This window comes from Macaca thibetana, chromosome 6 (genome assembly GCF_024542745.1).
Source record: "Macaca thibetana thibetana isolate TM-01 chromosome 6, ASM2454274v1, whole genome shotgun sequence".
Classification (NCBI taxonomy): domain Eukaryota; kingdom Metazoa; phylum Chordata; class Mammalia; order Primates; family Cercopithecidae; genus Macaca; species Macaca thibetana.
Window position 1 is genome coordinate 93,296,038 of NC_065583.1, and position 22,686 is coordinate 93,318,723.

Below are 22,686 nucleotides of genomic sequence, written 5' to 3' on the forward strand. Positions count from 1 at the left end.
AATGAAGTTAAAATAATATGTTTTTAGCAGTATCATGAAAGTGTGAATGTAATTTGTATTGTGATAAAAGATTAATGTACATTGTAATCTCTAAGATAATCCATAAAAGAATCCATAACAAGTAAATAGAAGAAGGAAATGGAATAATATTTAAAAGATGAAAACAAACCATATAGGACTGCGATCAAAAGTAGTGGAAATGAACACAACTATATCAGAAATTAGATTAAATGTAAATGGACTAAATACCCCAAACAAAAGTATTTTCAGATTACTTAAAAACAAAACTGTATGACTATATGGCACTTTTAAGAGTCAAATCTAAAGTTAAAAAGGCACAAAATTGAAAGTAGTAAAGTGAAATACTAAAGGAAACCTAATTTAATTACTCTATTAGAACAAAGTATGCAGTAAGACAAGAAGCATTACTAAAGAGATACATTTCATCATAACGGAGGTCATTCACCTTTAATACATTTCAGTGGCTGAAAACTCACACGCACACACAAGACCATAGAAATTCTAAACAATGTTGGACCTATAATCATGAAACAGTAACAATCACATTCAAGATTACATGGAACTTTATCAATATGACCACTGTATTAGGATTTTCTAGAGGGACACAACTAATAGGATATATGTATATATGTAGAGGAATTTACTAAGGAGAATTGACTCAGACAATCACAAGGTGAAATATCACAATAGGCTCTCTGCAAACTGAGGAGCAAGGAAGCCAGTCCGAGTCCCAAAACCTCAAAAGTCAGGAAGCCCAGCCTGCAGTCTGTGGCTGAATGCCCAAGAGCCCCTGGTAAATGAACTGGTGTAAGTCCAAGAGTCCAAAAACTGAAGAACTTGGAGTCTGATGTTCAAGGAAGGGCAGGAAACACCCAACACAGGAGAAAGATGACTACCAGCAGACTCAGCAAGTGCAAGTCTCCACTTTCTTCTGCCTGCTTTATTTTATCCTTTATACTTTTTGTATCCTTCAGTCCAATCAGGTTGACACTCAATCATCACAACCACAGTCTGGGCCATTCAAATAAAAAATAGATTAGGAAATATAAAAATACTGAAATTATTTGTAATGTTTCTCTGACCACGATGGAATTAAGCTAGAAATGATCAAAAAGATGGCCAGGCACAGTGGCTCATTCTTGTAATCCCAGCACTTTGGGAGACAGGTGGATCATCTGAGGTCAGGAGTTTGAAACCAGCCTGGCCAACATGGTGAAACCCTGTCCCTACTAAAATATATATGTGTATGTATATGTGTGTGTGTATGTGTGTGTGTATATATATACGCACACAAAAATTAGCTGGACATGGTGGTGCACACCTGGAATCCCAGATACTCAGGAGGCTGAGACAGGAGAATCACTTGAACCTGGGAGGCGGAGGTTGCAGTGAGCTGAAATCACGCCACTCTACTCCAGCCTGGGCAACAAGAGTGAAACTGTGTCTCCAAAAAAAAAAGTAAAAATAATGAAATCATTTGTAATGTTTTCTGACCACCATAGAATTAAGCTAGAAATGATCAAAAAGACAATAAAATTTCAACTGCCTTAACTTTAAGCATTCTATTTCTACATAATTCATTGGTTAAAGAGCAAATAAAAAGAAACTCAAGTATTTTGAACGGAAAGGTAAAGAACGTGACATCAAATTTTGATGCTATTTAACCCATTGTAGAACAAAATTTATAAAGTTTCCCATTCAAGAAGCTATAAGAGGTCATCAAACCTAAGGAAAGTAGAATTAAAGGAATAATTCAGCAAAAACCAATGAAATACTACACAAATGTATAATAGAGAAAATTAATAAAGCTAAAAATGATTGTTCCAAAAGATTAATGAAGTTGATTATATTCTTACCAAAAATAGCTCACGGAGAAATAAAGTTAAAAACGGTAACCCATATCAATGCTAATTAAAAAACAGTAATCAAAATATGAGATGACTACAGACATTTAAAAAGACAGTAAGAATACAAGCAATGAATACTTGAAAAATTAGTAATTCTTGTTACAATAGTGTAAAAAAACAAGTTAGAAGTAGCTTTTTACCAACATATATAAGACCTGTACACTGAAATCTACAAAACAGTAAAAGAAATTAAAATAGACATAAGTAAATGATATCTTTCACATGAATGTATTGGAAGACTCAAAATGTTACATAAATGTTGTATAAATTAACACAAATTTTATATAAATTCAACACAATCCAAATAATAGTTTCACCGAACTCTTTTAAATAAAAATGTTCTATCTGATCGTAAATTTATATGGAAATGTAAAGTACCTAGATTGTCCAAAGTATTTTGCAATGGAAAAATTTAGAGGATTTGAAATTTACTGTAAAGTGACATTGTGATTCTGCCATAAAGACAAACAAATGGATCAATGAAAGAGAAAGCTCAGAAATAGACTCATACTTACACACTCATTTAATTTTTGACAAAGGTGTCAAAGCAATACAATGGGGAAAGGAGAGTCATTGCAGCAATTGGTGCTAGATTAATTGGATGTCCACATTTAAAAATAAATGAACCTCAATCCCTACCTCATACTATACACAAGAATCAATTCAAGAGCCAAATGTAAAAGCTACAACATAGTTTGGCAATTAGTCGTGGGTATAGATTTCTTAGGACACAAAGTATTAACCATAAAATTGGTTTTTTTGTGGTTTTTTTTTGAGACAGAATCTCACTTTGTTGCCCAGGCTGGAGTGCAGTGGCACGATCTCAGCTCACTGCAACCTCTGCCTCCCGGGTTCAAGCAATTCTTCTGCCTTAGCCTGCTGAGTACAGGCGTGTGGCTAATTTTTTTTTTTAGTAGACACATTTCGCCATTTTGGCCAGGCTGGTCTCGAATTCCTGATCTCAGCTAATCCACCTGCCTCGGCCTCCCAAATTGCTGGGATTACATGTGTGAGCCACCGCGCTCGGCCCCCATAAAATTGTTTTTAATGATGAAAGATTTCATAGAAATTAAAAACTTAAGCTCATCAAAAAACTTAAGGAAATAGACATGCTACAACTTGAAATGAAATACTTGCAAAACGAGACAAAAGACTGGAATCAGGATATATAAGGAATTTTAAAAAATAGGAGATGGATGAGAAATTTGAATAGGCACTTCACAGTTGACAGTTAAGCACATGAAAAAGTGTTCAACCTCTAGCAATTTGATTACGATGATCCTTGGTATCGTTTTATGTTTCTTATTACTTGGGTTCATTCAGGTTCTTTGATCATTGGCATTTTATTTCAGGCCATGTTAAAGGCTGACTAGTTTTTCCTCCTGAGAAAAGAGGAGAAATTTGATTGCAATGCTTTGTTGGATTTTACAATTTTCTTGACATCTCTTTCTGCAAAAGAATGTGTTTAATTCTTTTTTTTTTTTTTTTTTTTTTTTTTTTTTTGAGACAGAGTCTCGCTCTGTCGCCCAGGCTGGAGTGCAGTGGCGCGATCTCGGCTCACTGCAAGCTCCGCCTCCCGGGTTCACGCCATTCTCCTGCCTCAGCCTCCCGAGTAGCTGGGACTACAGGCGCCCACAACCGCGCCCGGCTAATTTTTTGTATTTTTAGTAGAGACGGGGTTTCACCGTGGTCTCGATCTCCTGACCTTGTGATCCGCCCGCCTCGGCCTCCCAAAGTGCTGGGATTACAGGCGTGAGCCACCGCGCCCGGCGGGTGTTATATTCTTAAGTGTCAGGATGGCTACATAAAATTTTTAGTAAAAGCACTACCTGTATAAAAACATGTAAGACCTTTCAGTTACATACTCAGACGTACGGAGTAAACTTGATACTATTAATAGTTTTCTTTGACTCTTTATAGGTGTCGATTTTGCTTGAGAATATTGAAGGTCTTGACAGAAGTTGTGGATTTCAGTTTTAACAAATGCGTTTTAAGTGGAAGAGCATTTTCCTGGTCTTGTCCCTCCAATGTGAGAATTAGAAGTGCCATGTTTATGATTATTCAGCTGTATTTGTTGCTAACTTGTAAAGCAATACAAACATTTTTTGGTCCGTTTGACTGAATTTGTCCCACAGCTCATTGTTGCTCTGTTCATTTTTTCCAGGTTTCTTTTTTCTTTCTGTGTTTCATTTTGGATAGTTTTTATTGCTATGCTATGTTTTCAATTTGTCTTTTTATTTTTGGCAGCATCCTGTCTAATATTTAATTCAGTGAATTTTTCAATCTCAGACATTTTTAAAAAAGTTTAGAACTCAATTCAAATTGAGTCTTTAAAGGTATGTTTATGCTTTCCTCTACTTTCTTGAACATATAAAATATCGTTATGATAGCAGATTGAATGTTCTTGTCTACTAATTTTATCTTGTGTCTGTTGACTGATTTTTCTTTTCATTGTGGGTCATGTTTTCCTGCTTGTTTGCATCACTGAAAATCATCGACTGGATTCCAGATATTATGAGTTTTGCCTGTTGAGTACGGGATATTTTTTTCCTTAAATAGAGTCATGTACTACATAATGACTTTTTGGTCAACAATGAACTGGGTACATAGAGGTGGTCCCATAAGATTTTAATGGAGTTGAAAAATTTCTATCACCTAGTGATGTCGTAGCCATAATAACATCGTAGTGCATTGCATTGCTCATGTTTGTGGTGATGCTGGCGTAAACCTGCTGCCCTGGAAGTCATATAAAAGCTTAGCACACAATTATGCACAGTACATTGTACTTAATAACAATAATAAGCTACTATGTTACTGATTCATATATTTGTTATACTTTTTATTATTATTTTAGAGTATAGTCCTACTTATTAGAAGAAAAAAGCAGGTCCTTCAGAAGGTATTCCAGAAGAAGGCATTGTTATCATGAGAGATGACAGTGCCATGCTTGTTACTGCCCCTGAAGACCTTCCAGTGGTATAAGATGTAGAGGGTAAGACAGGGATATTGAGGATTCTGACACTGTGCAGGCCTAGGCTAATGCAGGTGTGTCTTGTTTTATAACAAAAAGTTTAAAAAATAAAAAATAAAAATAAAAAGCTTTGAAAATAGTAAAAAGCATATAGAATATGCATATAAAGAAAGTAAATATTTTTGTACAGCTCTGTGTATTTGTGTTTTAGGCTAAGCTATTACAAGAACCCAAAATTAAAAAATAAAAACTTTATAAAGTAAAAAGTTACAGTAAGCTAACTTTAATTATTGAAGAAAGACAATATCTTTGTAAATTTAGTGTGGCCTATGTATACAGTGTTTGTAAGTCCACAGTAGTGTACAGTGATGTCCTAGGCCTTCACTTTGCCTCACCACTCACTGATTCATCCAAAGAAACTTCCAGTACTACAAGTTCCATTCATGGTAAGTACCCTAGACAGTTATGCTATTTTTAATCTTTTATACTGTATTTTTACTATACCTCTTCTGTTTAGCTATGGTGAGATACACAAATACTTAAAATTGTGTTACAATTGCCTGCAGTATTCAGGACAGTAACAAACTGCACAGGTTTGTAGCATAGGAACAATAGGCCATGCCATATAACATAGATGTGTAGTAGGCTGCACTATCTTGGTTTGTGTAAGTCCACCCTGTGATGTTTGCATGATGATTAAATTGCCTAAGGACACATTTCTCAAAACCTATCTCCATCATTAATTAGTGCATAATTGTATTCTTGAGCTTTGTGCTGGGATCCAACTAAGTCAATAGGAAACCAAGGAGGCAGTTTTGATTCTTTTAAGGCTTGTATTTAAGGTGAGATCAGACTTTAATTTCATGCTAATTTTTACCCATACTGAGGCAATACCCTTTTGAGTACTCTACCAGTGCCTCATGTATTAAAAGGTTTTCCTACTTTGGCTAATGGGAACATGAATTACACTATTCCTATCCTTGTATGAATTCAGAGGATTGTTCTGCCTGTCCTTTTTGGTGATTCTTTCCCCAACACTTAGAAATTTCCTCAAATGCATGCATTGGGCAGAACTTGGCTGAAGATGTGAGGGAACTCTCAACCTCTGTAGAGCTTTCTCACCCCGCAGCTTTCCTTTCTGGTACTCTTTTCTGTCAATTGTAGTTCCCTTAGCCTTACCAGATTCTCAACTCAGGAAGACTATTGGGCTCTGTTTAGTTTTTCCCCTGTGCTGTGACTGTACAATCAAGTCAGTAAGCTGGAACAATCAAGGTTTCATGTAGAATTTCTTTAGTTATTTAGTTTTGTAAAATACAGGAGTGGATCTGGTCCCTATTAATTTCACCTTAATTGGAAGAGGAAGTCCCCAGCTTCTGATTTTAATTTCTTACTAGAGAATTTTTATTCCCCCAGTAATATTCCTTTCAGAGACAGGCTTCCATTCACATACAATTTTAAAAGATGTGTAACTCAACATTATTGGTCATCAGGGATATTCTAATTAAAATCAAAATGAAATACCACTATACCAAATGTAGACAAGAATATGATGCAACTGGAAATCTGATACTTTGTGGTACAACTACTATGAAAATGACACGGCTACTTTACAAAAAAAGTTGTAATAGTTTCTTATAAAACTAAATTTACACCTGTCCTGTGACCCAGCAATTTTACATTTATGTGGTTACTCAGGAGAAAAACACATCTACAAAAAGGTCAAGAATGTTCATAGCAGCTTTATTCAAAGTAGTCTCAGACTAAAAAAATGCCCAGGTGTTCATCAGTAGTAGAATATATACACACACTGGTATAAATAAACAATGGAATAATAGCAGTGAAAAAGTACAAACTGATGATTTATGCAAAACCTGGATGAATCTTTAATATGCTGAAATAAGTCTTATACAACAGAGTACATACTGTAAATTCCATTTATGTAAGTTTCTAGAATAAACTAATGTACGGTGGAAAATATCAGAAGAATGGTTTACTTTTGGGAATGGTGGAGGTGGGGATTGACTGGGAAGAGGTATAAGGAAACTTTCTGAAGTGAGAATGTTTTATATCTTGGTAGGATTTGGGTTAAATGGGTATATGCCTCTGTCAAAATTCAATGGATGTCCACTTAAAATTTGTACATTTCATGTAATGTGAATTTTACCCTAAAAGGAAAAAGCTATGAGGAAAAAAAACTAAACATATTGAACTCTAATAATATGCAAAGAATATTTAGGGGAAAGTGTATCTGTAATTTACTTAAAAATTCCCACCGAAATAAGATAAATTACTAGAACTATGAGTGATGAGTTGGTAGACATATACATTTTAAAACAAAATATTCATGGTAGCATCCAAGTGAAGCGTACATGTGTGTTCATTGTAAAATTCAACCTTCCAAGAATATTTATTACTTGAAATATTTATAATAAAATTTTGAAAAATGAAGAATATATAGGTTGAGCATCCTAAGTTTGATAATCTGAGATCTGAAATGCTCCAGAATCCAAAACTTTTGAGTGCCCACATGATGCTCAAAGGAAATACTAATTGGAGCATTTTGGGTTTCAGACTTTTGGATTTGGAATGCTCAACTGGTAAGTATAATGCAAAAATATTCCAAAACCAGAAAACGCCCAAAATCTGCAAGGCTTCTGATTGCGAGCATTTTGGATAAGAGATAATCTCTATTATGAACAGCCTTACATCAATAAATTTGACAAATGAAGTGAAACGTTTATTGGAAAAGGCAATTACCAAAGCAGCAAAAGAAGAAATAGAAAAATCTTAATAGTCTACTAGCTATTAAATAAAGGAAATTCATTATTTAAAAACTTCTGTACAAGGGAAATTCATAGCCCAGATGGCTTTATCTGCGAATTTTGCCCAATAGTTGAGGAAGATATAATATCAATTTTGCACAAAGTCTTCCAGAGTGAATGGTTCCTTACTCTTTTTATAAGCCAAGGTAATATTGACTCCAGAACCCGTTAAGAGATGTTACAAGAAAGGAACAAATTAAAAACCAATCTCTCTCATAATTATAGATGTAAATACCCTTGGTAAAAACATTAGCTAATCCAATTTAGTGCTGTATGCATCAAAGCAAGTGAGATTTAATCCAGGTTCGCTTTACATCTAAAAGCCAGTTAACATAATTTATCAGATTGAGAGGAAAAAATGCACAGAGCTAAACTAAATATTATGATTCAGGAAAAGCATTTAACAAAATGTAATAGCCATTCACAATAAAGCCTTTCAGAAAATTAGGATGAGAGAGAAGCATCCTTAATTGGAGGAAGATTATCTACTAAAAACCAATGGCAAATATTAATTATGAAGCATGTTATTGAAGACTTTTCTCTTGTGCTCAGAAAAGAGACAAGGATTCCTACTATGACTATTTCCATTTGATCTTGTACTGGAGGTCCTAGGCAGTAAAATAATGCAAGATCAAAACAAACAAACATTAAGATTAGAAGGGTGAAAACTGTCATTATTCACTATTGTGTATGTGTACCTAAAATATGTATTTGAAATTCTTCATCAAAATATAAAAACAAACTGTATTTTGCAAGGTTGCTGTACACAGGTCGGTAGTAAAAAGTTAGTTGTATTTTCACATGCCAGCAACTGACTGAAAACAATATTTTAAAATGTTGCCATTGACCGTAACATCGAAAACTCCCAAATGTATAAGACTAAATCTAATAAAAGATGTGCCAAGACCTCCTCACTAAAAAATTTCAAAACATTTTTGTAAGTGAAGAATTTCTAAATAAATGGAGAGATATGTAAAGTATTATTGCACAGATGTCAATCCCTCAAATCTACAGTTTCAGTACAGTCTCAATAAAAAGCCCAGCAGGTATTTTTGTGGAAACTAGTAAGTTGATTTAAAAATTCATATGGAATACAAAAAGCCGAGATTCGTTGATGCAATTTTGAAAAAGAAGAATCCAGAGAAAATGATACATTCTAAAGTTCTTGTGATAAAGTCGAAGTGCTATTGCTAAATGGTTTTAGAAAAATGTGACCAATAAAACAGACAAGAAATTCCAGGAACTGACCCATACATACACAAACACCTACTTTAATTGTTTTTAAACTTTTATTTTTCATGGCTACGTAGTAGGTGCATACATGAGATATTTTGATACAGGCATGCAATGCATAATCACATCAGAGTAAATGGAGTACCCATCACCTCAAGCATTTATCCTTTGTTACAAGTCATACTGCAAGTAAGTACAAGAAGTGATCTTTTCAATTAATGATGAATCAGTTGCATATCTATATCGAATAAAAGTGTATGTTGACCCTTTTCTCAGACCATACAAAAAATTACAGACAGATTGCAGGTTTAAGCTGCGTAATTTTAATTAGGCAAAATTGGGGAAACTGGACCAAAAAAAAACCTGCTAATAAAGAAAATTGGTTAAATGGACTATATTAAAATTAAAAACCCCTGTTCACAAGAGAAAAATACCATCAAGAGGGTAAAACAAGGCCTTTTTTTTTTTTTTTTTTTTTTTTTTTTTTTTGAGACGGAGTCTCGCTCTGTCGCCTGGGCTGGAGTGCAGTGGCCAGATCTCAGCTCACTGCAAGCTCCGCCTCCCGGGTTTTACACCATTCTCCCGCCTCAGCCTCCCGAGTAGCTGGGACTACAGGCGCCCGCCAACTCACCCGGCTAGTTTTTTGTATTTTTTAGTAGAGACGGGGTTTCACCGTGTTAGCCAGGATGGTCTCGATCTCCTGACCTCGTGATCCGCCCGTCTCGGCCTCCCAAAGTGCTGGGATTACAGGCTTGAGCCACCGCGCCCGGCCAAAACAAGGCCTTATAATGAGATTTTAAAAAAATACATTCCAAAAAACCTCATACCCAGAATCTACAAAGTGTACTTACAATCGATTATATTTATATATTTTTAAAAGACACCAAAAAAGAGAAAATGGCATGTCACAAATGAGGATATCGGAGTGGTCAATAACATGAAAACATGCGTGACTTCATTCATCATCAGGAAAATTAAAGTACAATGTGATACTACTATATATCTAACAAAACGGCTAAGTTTGAAAAGGTGGAAAATATCTTCAACCTCATTCTGATTGGTAAAATAAGAAACAAAAGATGGCAAATATCAAGTATTGGCAAGAATGTGAAGAACTTTCACAATATAAATGAGGATTTAAACTGCTATACATTCTAAGCAATTCCTATGTATTGCTATGTATCCTAATTGCTATACATGTTAAATTGAAAAAACGTAGTCATTTTCTTCTAAGGTTTAGCATGTTTCCTTGTGACAATTTCACTAGTAAGTATTTACCCCCCAAATTCCATACATGTTATAAAATGACATGTACTATACCATAGATAATAGCAGTTTAGTCCCAAATGGAGAAATATTCAAATGTCCTTCAACATTAGAATGAATAGATAAATTGTGATACATTCACAATGAGTGACATCAAAATGGATAAATTGTGGTAGAGTCATAATGAATACACAATATCCATCAAAATGGATAAATTATGGTAGAGTCACAATGAAATAGTAGATGTAGTGTAGAGCAATGGGAAGAAATAGTCTATAACAGAACACAACAATGTAGATGAATCCCACAAACATTGATACTAAGAAAACATGCAACAAAAGATACTTTGCAATTCCATTTATGCAAAGTACTAAAATAGACAAAACAAACATGCTGTTGGAAATCTGGATGTTGTAATTATTTCAAAGTAGCTCGAAGGGGGCTTCTGAGGTGCTGGAACTACCTTGCATCTTAATCTAGGTGCTAGTTACAGAGTTGTGTTCTATTTGTGAAAATTCAAACTATGGAGTTATAATATGTGCAGTTTCCTATATGACTATCATACTTCTGAGAAAAAGCTAAAATTAGTGATGCTACTGATAAGTATATGATAGGCTGTTAAAATAGTGTGGCTCCCCCCACCCAGCAAACATTATGAAATCATACATAAAAATATATTTATTTTGAAATCTCAATTTTACTCCTGCCCACTCCTGAAAGAAAAAACAAACCTAATCTGATATCTATTTGCTGAATATGAAAGCCTAAAATGGCTACAATAAAGGTTTTTATAATTTTAGTAATAGTATTTTAGTATTTAAAATCTTAATCATACTGATTGGGATTACCAAATAGATATTGAAGAATGGAGTTGTAAATGTACAAACTTGTTTCAATCAGCATTTTTAAGAATTGTTTTCAACATTGTTAAATCAATCAGTTTAAACTTTGAAAATTATCTTGCTTGCTCTTGAATGTGGTGATGACTCTTATATGTTTGATAACTTTGACTTTAAGTCATGCCAACTGAATAATACAGCAACTGTAAGATCAAAGGTTAATAATTATTTTAACTTTCAGTTGGGTGGTTGATCACATTATTTCTCTAAATACCACACAACCTGGTTCTTCTTAGCTCCTGCATGTCATGAACCAAAAGGAACATCATGTAATCCTTCAAAGCATAGCACCTAATCCTTGATTGATTACTTGGCACTGGGGAGTGTGTATGCTATTTTTAATAATAAAGAAGACAAATAGATTCTAAGAAGCTATTATTAGGTTCCTATTTATACCAATGTCTAATTATAGGATGGATTTGTTATTATTTGGCATTTGGCATTCATTTTTTGGATCAGGCTTTTAATAGTTTTAAATAGTATGTGAATATAAATAATATATGTATAAATGTTAAATATTCAGACTTATTATGTTGCTCTTGGACAAATTAAGAATTTTCAGTTCTTATGTGTATTCTAGACAGTGTAAAAACTGTCTTTTACTCTGGGTCATATTCCTACTGCCTTAACATATAAGCTTTTCAAGAGGAGTCAGGAGTTGGGAAGGAGTAGTAGTCTAAGGCTGCTTCTGCTAATTTACTATGATGTTATTACATGTAATGATTCATTTATTCACTGAATCATATATTTATAAATAAAATACATACATGTGTATATATAATATAGCAATGAGCCATCACTACATTATCATTTGGAATGGCTAACATCCAAAAACCCAGCAATACCAATTGCTGGCAAGGATGTGAAACAAGAACTCTCATGTGTTCCCGGTGGAAATGTAAAATGGTACAATCACTTTGGAAGACAATTTAGCAGTGTCTTATGTAGAAAAGTTTTTCACATATGAAAAAAAGCTCAACATCACTGATTGTTAGGAAATGCAAATCAAAACCACAGTGAGATACCATCTCAAACCAGTCAGAATGGCTATTATTAAAAACTCAAAAAACAACAGATGCTGGCAAGGTTGTGGAGAAAAAGGAAGGCTTTTACACAGTTGATGGGAGTGTAAATTAGTTCAACCATTGTGGAAGACAATGTGGTGACTCCTCAAAGACCTAGAGGCAGAAATACCATTCAACTCAGCAATCCCATTACTGGGTATATACCCAAAGGAATAGAAATTGTTCTATTATTATTGTTATTATTATTATTATTATTATTATTATTTTGAGACAGGTCTGGCTCTGTCACCGAGGCTTGAGTGCAGTGGCATGATCTCGGCTTGCTGCAACCTCGGTCTCCTAGGCTGAAGCAATCCTCCCACCTCAGTCTCCCAAGTAGCTGAGACTATAGGCATGTGTCTCCACATCTGGCTAATTTTTGTATTTTTGTAAAGATGGGATTTCATCATGTTGCACAGGCTGGTCTCGAACTCCTGAGCTCAAGCAATACACCCGTGTTGGCCTCCCAAAGTGCTGAGATTACAAGCATGAGCCACCATGCCGGGCCTAAATCATTTCTATTAATATTATAAAGATACATGCATGCATATATTCATTGCAGCACTATCCACAATAGCAAAGACATGGTATCAACCTCAATACCTATCAATAGTAGGCTAGATAAAGAAAATGTGGTACATATACACCATGGAATATTATGCAAGCCATAAAAAGGAATGAGATCATATCCTTTGTGGGGACATGGATGGGGCTAGTGGCCATTATCCTTAGCAAACTAATGCAGGAACAGAAGACCAAAACCAAATACCACATATTCTCACTTATACGTAGGAGCTAAACGATGAGAACACATGGACACATTGGGGGAAACAACACACACTGGGGCCTGTTAGAGGGTGGGACATGGGAGCAGGGAGAGCATTAGGAAGAATAGCTAATGGATGCTGGGCTTAGTACCTGGGTGATGGGATAATCTATGTAGCAAACTACCATGGCACATGTTTACGTATGTAACAAGCCTGCACATCCTGCACATGTACACCTGAACTTAGAAGTTGGAAATAAAAAAACAGTTTTTCCATACCATTCAGGAACCACACTCCTAAGGTATTTATTCAACTGCTTTGAAGACTTAGGTCAATACAAACCCCTGCATACAAGTGTTTATATCAGTTTTATTCATAATCACCAAAAACTAGGAGTAACCAAGATGTTCTTCAATAGGTGAATGAATAAACAAACTATGGTACATCCATGCAATGGAGTTCTACTCAGCAATGAAAAAGAGTAAATTATGAAGTCAAGCAAAGACTTAGATGAATCCTAATTGCATATTACTAAGTGAAAGAAGCCAAACTGGGGGTGGGGGGCATGGGGTCTGGCTCTGCCTGGCTAGAGTGCAGTTGTGCCATCTCAGCTTACTGTAACCTCCACCATATCTTAGTTTCTAATACCATTAGTCAGCAAATGAATCAGCGCTCTTTGAAGAAATGGCCAATTCTAGAATTGGGGCAGTAAGTATACAAGATGAGCATGGAGCATCTTGTGCCAGAATGTACAAGAAGTACTCAAAACAAAACCACCAACACTACCACCAACAGAAAAGCCAGAACCAAAGTCAAACCCAATAAAAATATAGGAAAAAAAAAATATTAAGACCATGTCAAAGGGACACAGGAGCCAACTTAAAAGTACTCCCAATGTTCAAACTGGAACAATTTGAGCAGCACAGTAAAGTGGTATTAAATTATAACCCAAAGCATAACGTGAACATCCATGAGTCCATACTGATGGAAATAAATGGTTGAATAAGTCAGTAAGTAGGGCAGAATAGATAAATCTCCAATGCAGATCAGTTCCAAATAATTTGCATACATATTCCACCCTCAAGGAGGGTGAGCATAACTCCTTATTTATTTATTTATTTATTTATTTATTTATTTATTTTTGAGACAGAGTTTTGCTCTTATTGCCTAGGCTAGAGTGCAGTGGTTCAATCTCGACTCACTGTAACCTCTGCCTTCCGGTTTCAAGCAATTCTCCTGCCTCAGCCTCCCAAGTCACTGGGATTACAGACTCCTGCCACCACGCCCAGCTAATTTTTTTGTATTTTTAGTAGAGACGAAGTTTTGCCATGTTGGTCAGGCTGGTCTTGAACTGCTGACCTTGTGATCCACCAACCTTGGCCTCCCAAAAAAGTGCTGGGATTACAGACATGAGCCACCGCACCCAGCTGAACTCCTCATTTCTTAAATGTGGGAAATGCAAAGCGACTTTCCTAGGAAAAGTACAGTATGAAAAGGAGAAAAAGAATAACCTGATAATGAAGAAACCTGAAAAACATCATCTTAGCCAAGTGATCAAGGTTAACATCAACAATGATAAGTTATGTTAATAGTTTGTACCCTAGATATGATGGGATGAGAATGGCATTTTGCCTCTGTGGTATTTCTCCCACAAACCCATAATACCAGTAGAATCATGAAAGAAATATCAGAAAAATCCCAACAGAGGAACATTTTACAAAATACCTGACCAGTACTACTCAGAAATTTCAAGAATACCCAAAACGAGGAAATTCAGAGAAACTTAAAGCCAAGAAGTGACTAAGGAGACATGACAACTAAATGTAATGTGGTGTACTATACATGGTCCTAGAAAAGAAAAGGGACATTAGATAAAAACTAAGGAAATGTGAATGAGGTATGGACATCAGGTAATGTATCAAAAGTGGTTTATTAGTTATAATAAATGTACCATACTAATGTAAGATGTTGCTAATATGGGTACCTGGGTTTAGGGGATGTGGAGCTCTCTATACTATCTTTGCTATTTTTCTGTATGATAGTTCTCCCTTATCTGCAGTTTTGCTTTCTGTGATTTCAATGATCAACCTATGATCAACCATTGAAAATACTAAATGAAAAATTCCAGAAATACACAATTTACAAGTTTTAAATTGCACACTATTCTGAGCAGCAGGATGAAATCTCTTGCTGTCCCACTCCAAGACATGAATCATCCCTTTGTCCAGTGTACCCATGTTGTATATGCTACCCACTCATTGGTCACTTAGTAGTCGCCTTGGTAATCAGATTGACAGATCACAAGAAGGGTGAGTACAGTACAATAAGCTATTGTGAGAGAGAGAGAGAGACCACATTCACATAACTTTTATTAGTACGGTGTTATAATGGTTTCATTTTATTGTTAATCTCTTACTGTGCCAAACTTATAAATTAATTTATAAATTAAACCTTATTTTATATGTAGGAAAAAACAGTATGTATAGGGTTTGGCACTAGCTGTGGTTTCGGGCATCCACTGGGGTTTCAGAACATACTCCCAGAGGGTTGCTGGCAAGATGGTTGAATAAGAACAGCTCTGGTCGCAGCTCCCAGAGAGATCGACGAAAAAGGCGGGTGATTTCTGCATTTCCAACTGAGGTACCCAATTCATCTCACTGGGACTGGTTTAACAGTGGGTGCAACCCAAGGAGGGTGAGCCAAAGCAGGGTGGGGTGTCGCCTCACCCGGGAAGCACAAGGGGTCGGGGAACTCCCTCTCCCAGCCAAGGGAAGCCATTACCGACTGCACCGTGCACTCCAGCCCAGATACTGCGCTTACCCCACGGGTCTCTGCAACCCCTAGACTAGGAGATTATTTCCAGTGTCTACACCACCAGGACCCTGGGTGGCCTGGGCGGTCTTTTGAGCAGATACCAAATTAGCCGCAGGAGTTTTTTTTTCATACTGCAGTGGTGCCTGGAATGTCAGCGAGACAGAACCATTCACTCCCCTGCAAAGGGTACTGAAGCCAGGGAGCCAAGTAGTCTGGCTCCGCGGGTGCCATCCCCAGGGAGCCCAGCAAGCTAAGATTCCCTGGCTTGAAGTTCTTTCTGCCAGCACAGCAGCAGTCTGAGCTCGATCTGGGACACTGGAGCTTGGTGGGGGGAGGGGCATCTGCCATTGCTGAGGCTTAAGTAGGCGATTTCACCCTCACAATGTAAACAAAGCCTCCAGGAAGTTAAAACTGGGCGGAGCCCACCTCAGCTCAGCAAGGCCACTGCGACAGACTGTCTCCTCTCTGGGCAGGGCATCTCTGAAAAAAAGGCAGCAGCTCCACCTTATAGATATAACCCCCACCTCCCTGGGACAGAGCACCATGGGGAAGTAGTGGTTGTAGGAGCAGCTTCAGCAGACTTAAACGTCCCTACTAGCAGCGGATCTACCAGCACAGCATTCGAGCTCTAATAAGGGACAGACTGCCTCCTTAGGTGGGTCCCTGACCCCCGTGCCTCCTGACTGGGAGACACCTCCCAGCAGGGGTTAACAGACACCTCATACAGGAGAGCTCTGGCTAGCATCTGGCAGGTGACCTTCTGGGACAAAGCTTCCAGAGGAAGGAAGAGGCAACAGTCTTTGCTGGTCTGCAGCCTCCACCAGTGACACCCAGGCAAACAAGGTCTGGAGTGGACCTCCAGCAGACTCCAGCAGACTGCAGCACACGGGCCTGTTAGAAGGAAAACTAACAGAAAGGAATAGGATCAACATCAACAAAAACGATCTCCACTCAGAGACCCCACCGAAGGTCACCGACTTCAAAGACAAAAGATAGATAAATCCACGAAGATGGGGAGAAATCAGCGCAAAAAGACTGAAAATTCCGAAAACCAGAATGCCTCTTCTCCTCCAAAGGACCACAACACCTCGCCAGCAAGGGAACAAGACTAGATGGAGAATGAGTTTGACGAAATGACAGAAGTAGGCTTCAGAAAGTGGGTGTTAATAAACTCCTCCAAGCTAAAGGAGCATGTTTTAACAATGCAAGGAAGCTAAGAACCTTGAAAAACGGTTGGACAAATTGCTAACTAGAATAACCAGTTTAGAGAAGAACATAAGTGACCTGAAGGAGCTGAAAAACAGCACGACAACTTCATGAAGCATTACAAGTATCAATAGCCAAATTGATCAACTGGAAGAAAGAATATCAAAGATTGAAGATCAACTAAATGAAATAAAGTGAGAAAACAAGATTAGAGAAAATAAGAGTGAAAAGAAATGAACAAAGCCTCCAAGAAGTATGGGATTATGTGAAAAGACCAAATCTGTTTGATAGGTGCACCTGAAAGTGACGGGGAAAATGGAACCAAGTTGGAAAACACTCTTCAGGATATTATCCAGGAGAACTACCCCAATCTAGCAAGGCAGGCCAACATTCAAATTCAGGAAATACAGAGAACGCCACAAAAATACTCCCAGAGAAGAACAACCCCAAGACACACAATTGTTATTGTTAGACAGATCAATGAGACAGAAAATTAACAAGGATATCCAGACGTGAACTCAGATCTGGACCAAGTGGACCTAATAGACATCTACAGAATACAGAACTCTCCACCCTAAATCAACAGAATATACATTCTTCTCAGCACCACATAGCAGTTATTCTAAAATTGACCACATAATTGGAAGTAAAACACTCCTCAGCAAATGCAAAAGAATGGAAATTAAACAGTCTCTCAGACCACAGTACAATCAAATTAGAACTCAGGATTAAGAAACTCACTCAAAACCACACAACTACATGGAAACTGAACAACCTGCTCCTGAATGACTACCGGGTAAATAAATAAATGAAGGTAGAAATAAAGATGTTCTTTGAAACCAATGAGAACAAAGACACAGCGTACCAGAATCTCTGGGATACAGCTAAAGTAATGTGTAGAGGGAAATTTGTAGCACTAAATGCCCACAAGAGGAAGCAGGAAAGATCTAAAATTGACACCCTAACATCACAATTAAAAGAACTAGAGAAATAAGAGCAAAAAAATTCAAAAGCTAGCAGAAGAGAAGAAATAACTAAGATGAGAGCAGAACAGAAGGACATAGAGAAAGGAAAAACCCTTCAAAAAAAAAAAATCAATGAATCCAGGAGCTGGTTTTTTGAAAAGATCAACAAAATAGACCACTAACAAAACTAATAAAGAAGAAACAAGAGAAGAATAAAATAAATTCAATAAAAAATGATAAAAGGAATATCACCACAGATCCCACAGAAATACAAACTACAACCAGAGAATACTATAAACACCTCTATGCAAATAAACTAGAAAATCTAGAAGAATGGATAAATTCCTGTACACAGACACCCTCCCAAGACTAAACCAGGAAGAAGTTGAATCCCAGAATGGACCAATATCAAGTTTTGAAATTGAGGCAGCAATTAATAGCCTACCAACCAAAACAAAAGTCTAGGACCAGATAGATTCACAGCCGAATAATACCAGAGGTACAAAGAGGAGCTGGTACTATTCCTTCTGAAACTATTCCAAACAATAGAAAAAGAGGGACTCCTTCCTAACTCATTTTATGAGGGCAGCATCATCCTGATACCAAAACCTGGCAGAGACACAACAGAAAAAGAAAATTTCAGGCCAATATCCCTGATGAACATTGATGTGAAAACCCTCAATAAAATACTGGCAAACTGAATCCAGCAGCACATCAAAAAGCTTATCCACCATGATCAAGTTGGCTTCATCCTGGGAGGCAAAGCTGGTTCAACATACACAAATCAATAAACATAATCCATCACATAAACAGAACCAATGACAAAAACCACATGATTATCTCAATAGAGGCAGAAAAGGCCTTTGACAAAATTCAACAGTCCTTCATGCTAAAAAACTCAGAATAAACAAGGCATTGATGGAACGTATCTCAAAATAATAAGAGTTATTTATGACAAACCCACAGTCAATATCATACTGAATGGGCAAAAGCTGGAAGCATTCCCTTTGAAAACTGGCACAAGACAAGAATGCCCTCTCTCACCACTCCTATTCAACATGGTGTTGGAAGTTCTGGCTAGGGCAAGAGGCAAGATAAATAAATAAAGTGTATTCATTAGGAAAAGAAGAAGTCAAATTGTCTCTGTTTGCAGATGACATGGTTGTATATTTAGAAAACCCCATCGTCTCAGCCCCAAATCTCCTTAAGCTGATAAGCAACTTCAGCAAAGTCTCAGGATACAAGATCAATGTGCAAAAATCATAAGCAGTCCTATACACCAATAATAGACAAAGGGAGTCCTATACACCAATAATACACCAAAAATAGATAAATGACTGAACTCCCATTCACAATTTCTACAAAGAGAATAAAATACCTAGGAATACAACTTACAAGGGATGTAAAGGACCTCTTCAAGGAGAACTACAAACCATGCTCAAGGAAATAAGATAGGAGACAAACAAATGGAAGAACAATCCATGCTCATGGATAGGAAGAATTAATATTGTGAAAATGGCCATATTGCCCAAAGTAATTTATAGATTTGATGCTGTCCCTGTCAAGCTACCACTGACTTTCTTCACAGAATTGGAAAAAACTACTTTAAATTTCATATGGAACCAAAGAAGAGCTCACATAGCCAAGACAATCCTAAGCAGAAAGAACAAAGCTGGAGGCATCACGCTACCTAACTTCAAACTATACTTCAAGGCTACAGTAACCAAAACAGCATGGTGCTGGTACCAAAACAGATATACAGAACAATGGAACAGAACAGAGGCCTCAGAAAGAACGCCACACATCTAAAACCACCTGATCTTTGACAAACCTGACAAAAACAAGGACTGGGGAAAGGATGAAAGGATTCCCTATTTAATAAATGGTGTTTGGAAAACGCTAGCCATATGCAGAAAATTGAAACTGGATCCTGTCCTTAAACTTTATACAAAAATTAACTCATGATGGATTAAGGACTTAAACATAAGACCTAAAACCATAAAAACCTTAGAAGAAAACCTAGGCAATACCGTTCAAGACATATGCATGGGCAAAGACTTCATGACTAAAACACCAAAAACAATGGCAACAAAAGCCAAAACTGACAAATGGGATCTGATTAAACTAAAGAGCTTCTGCACAGCAAAAGAAACCATCATCAGAGTGAACAGGCAACCTACAGAATGGGAGGAAATTTTTGCAATCTATCCATCTGACAAAGGGCTAATATCCAGAATCTACAAAGAACTTAAATAGATTTACAAGAAAAAAAACAACCTCATCAAAAAATGGGCAAAGGATATGAACAGACACTTCTCAAAAGAAGACATTTATGCAGCCAACAAACACGAAAAAAAGCTCATCATCACTGGTTATTAGAGAAATGCAAACCAAAACCATAATGAGATACTATCTCATGCCAGTTAGAATGGCGATCATTAAAAAGTCAGGAAGCCACAGATACTGGAGAGGATGTGGAGAAATAGGAACACTTTTACACCACAGGACCTGTCGGGGGGTGGGGAGCTAGGGGAGGAATAACATTAGGAGAAATATCTAATGTAGATAATGGGTTGATGGATGCAGCAAACCATCATTGTACGTGTATACCTATGTAACAAACCTGCACGTTCTGCACATGTATCCCAGAACTTAAAGTATGATTTTTTTAAAAAAAAGGAAGAAAGAAAGAAAAAGAACTTTTTCAACTCAAAAAAAAGAAGAATATATTCCCTATGGATAAGGGGGAAAAACTATCGATACAAAATTATTTTAAAATAAAGTTTTTATTTTATTATTCTAAAATAATAGAAATATTAAAACAAAAAGTTATTTAGAATAATAAAATTAAAAGTTTATTTTAAAAATTTATAAAGTTTATCCAAATGTTTATGAAAGTTATATAAATATTGGATTTCAGGAATGTGAAGAGTAAGACTAGAGCTCTCAGTCAGGTTTCTAAATGTAATAGTGTTTTTTACTGTTCTGTAGCAAAATAAGAATAGGGCGATGTAATATATTTTTCATGAAGCTAAATTGATGCAATATAAATAATTATTCCTTATTCTGAGATTGTTTGTGGAGTTTGTGATGTTAAAATATATTTTGCTTTGAAATGATGCTAATACTAGGTCTGGTCTACTAGTATAAAAAGTTGATATTGGTCTCTGAAATAAAAAGTCTGAGATCCATATCCTTTAGAAAATCAATTCCTGACAATTCAGAGATTTGCTCTTCTTCCTAAGCAGAGCCAAAATATTACTGTTCCATGGCGTTTTCTTATACCTTTCTCTACCTGTATTTAAGAGTCTAGATGGGTATCCTATACCTCTGGCACCCTCAGGCAAAGGAAATAAAAGCAGAAGAACCAAGTAAAATAAAAGCGAAGATTTCACACAATCTCCCTGGCATCCAGTGGTAGGAGGAAATGCCAGCCAGCTCCAAATTTCAGAACCCATGAAAAAGACTCTTTTACCAACTCTTTTCAGTAAAGAAGAAAATGAAGACTAGAGAAGATGGCACCTCAGGGCAATGGATTCAGAAAGTAAGTAATTGATGTAAATCTGTTTTTAACAGAACCCAAAAAGGTTGATTGTGGACTTTTGTGTTTAAGGGTGCAGTGAGCTAGGCATTTTTCTTCTGAGATTGCAAGAGTTAAAAGTTCCACTGCCTAACCTTTTGAGGTTATCTGAAAATAATTAAAACCTCCATTAACTTCCACAACTGCTCTTGCCTTGCATAACAGTTAAATGAAAAAAGCCAGGAAAAGTTTCAAATGTTTTCATTGATTGTCATACCTCTATAAAGTAAGTGTGTGGATGTTTTAGTGATGTGTATTCTTTATTCAAATGTGCATTAGTTTGGCCAGCAAACATTTAGTGGTTGCTATTTGCCACTGTAATGTACGTGCTGTACATGTAAATGTGAACAAGACATTCTTTGCCTCTAAATGGCTCATAATCTAGTTGAGAGACATAGTTGCCACACAGTATGGTAAGTGCTTCATTAAGGACTAATACAAATTTGATATTTAGAGAAAACTTTATGGAGGACAAAAGCTGTCTTGAAAGTTAGCTCAATGTTAAGAAAATACAGATTATTCAAGGTGAAAACTTCAAACTTCAGTTGGAATAATACTGAAAAGAAAAGAGATATTCTGTATCACAGATACAGGGGAGCAGTATAAAACATTATTTAAAATGCTATTTTAGACACCTGGGAATCTGAATTATAACTCTTTTATAATTTATACTCCTGCTGTGAGAGGGATTCTTTATCCACAAGATGAAGGAAAAGAAAATAGTCTGAGTCTCTTTCCTAAAACTTTATCTTTGTAGCCGCTAATAAAACACATGTAGCAGAAATCACTAAGCGTACAGAGGATATACTTATCCAGAGACAAAGCTAGAGAAGCTTAGAGGTGGGCTCATATTAGAGAAAATGGATGAGGGTATGAGTTCTCTCTTGCAGAGAGAAGAGAGGCAGGCTTACAGTGGGGTGTCTTTCCACATTCAGTGCTAAGGCTAAGATCATGCGCCAATCTCAAAAGAAGACAATCATTTGCTACTAGGCAAAATTATAAAAGTTGCACCAGCTGTTTTCCTGGGTGTCCTACAATATTAACATTACCTGAAAAAATTGTAGTTAAGATGGGTGGTGATTCCACTCAGACATCCCCCCCACTTGCAAAGCCCCTGAGGTTGGGTGATGTTGGTTGGAATGGCTGGGCATTTGGCCAAGGGAAGTTGAAT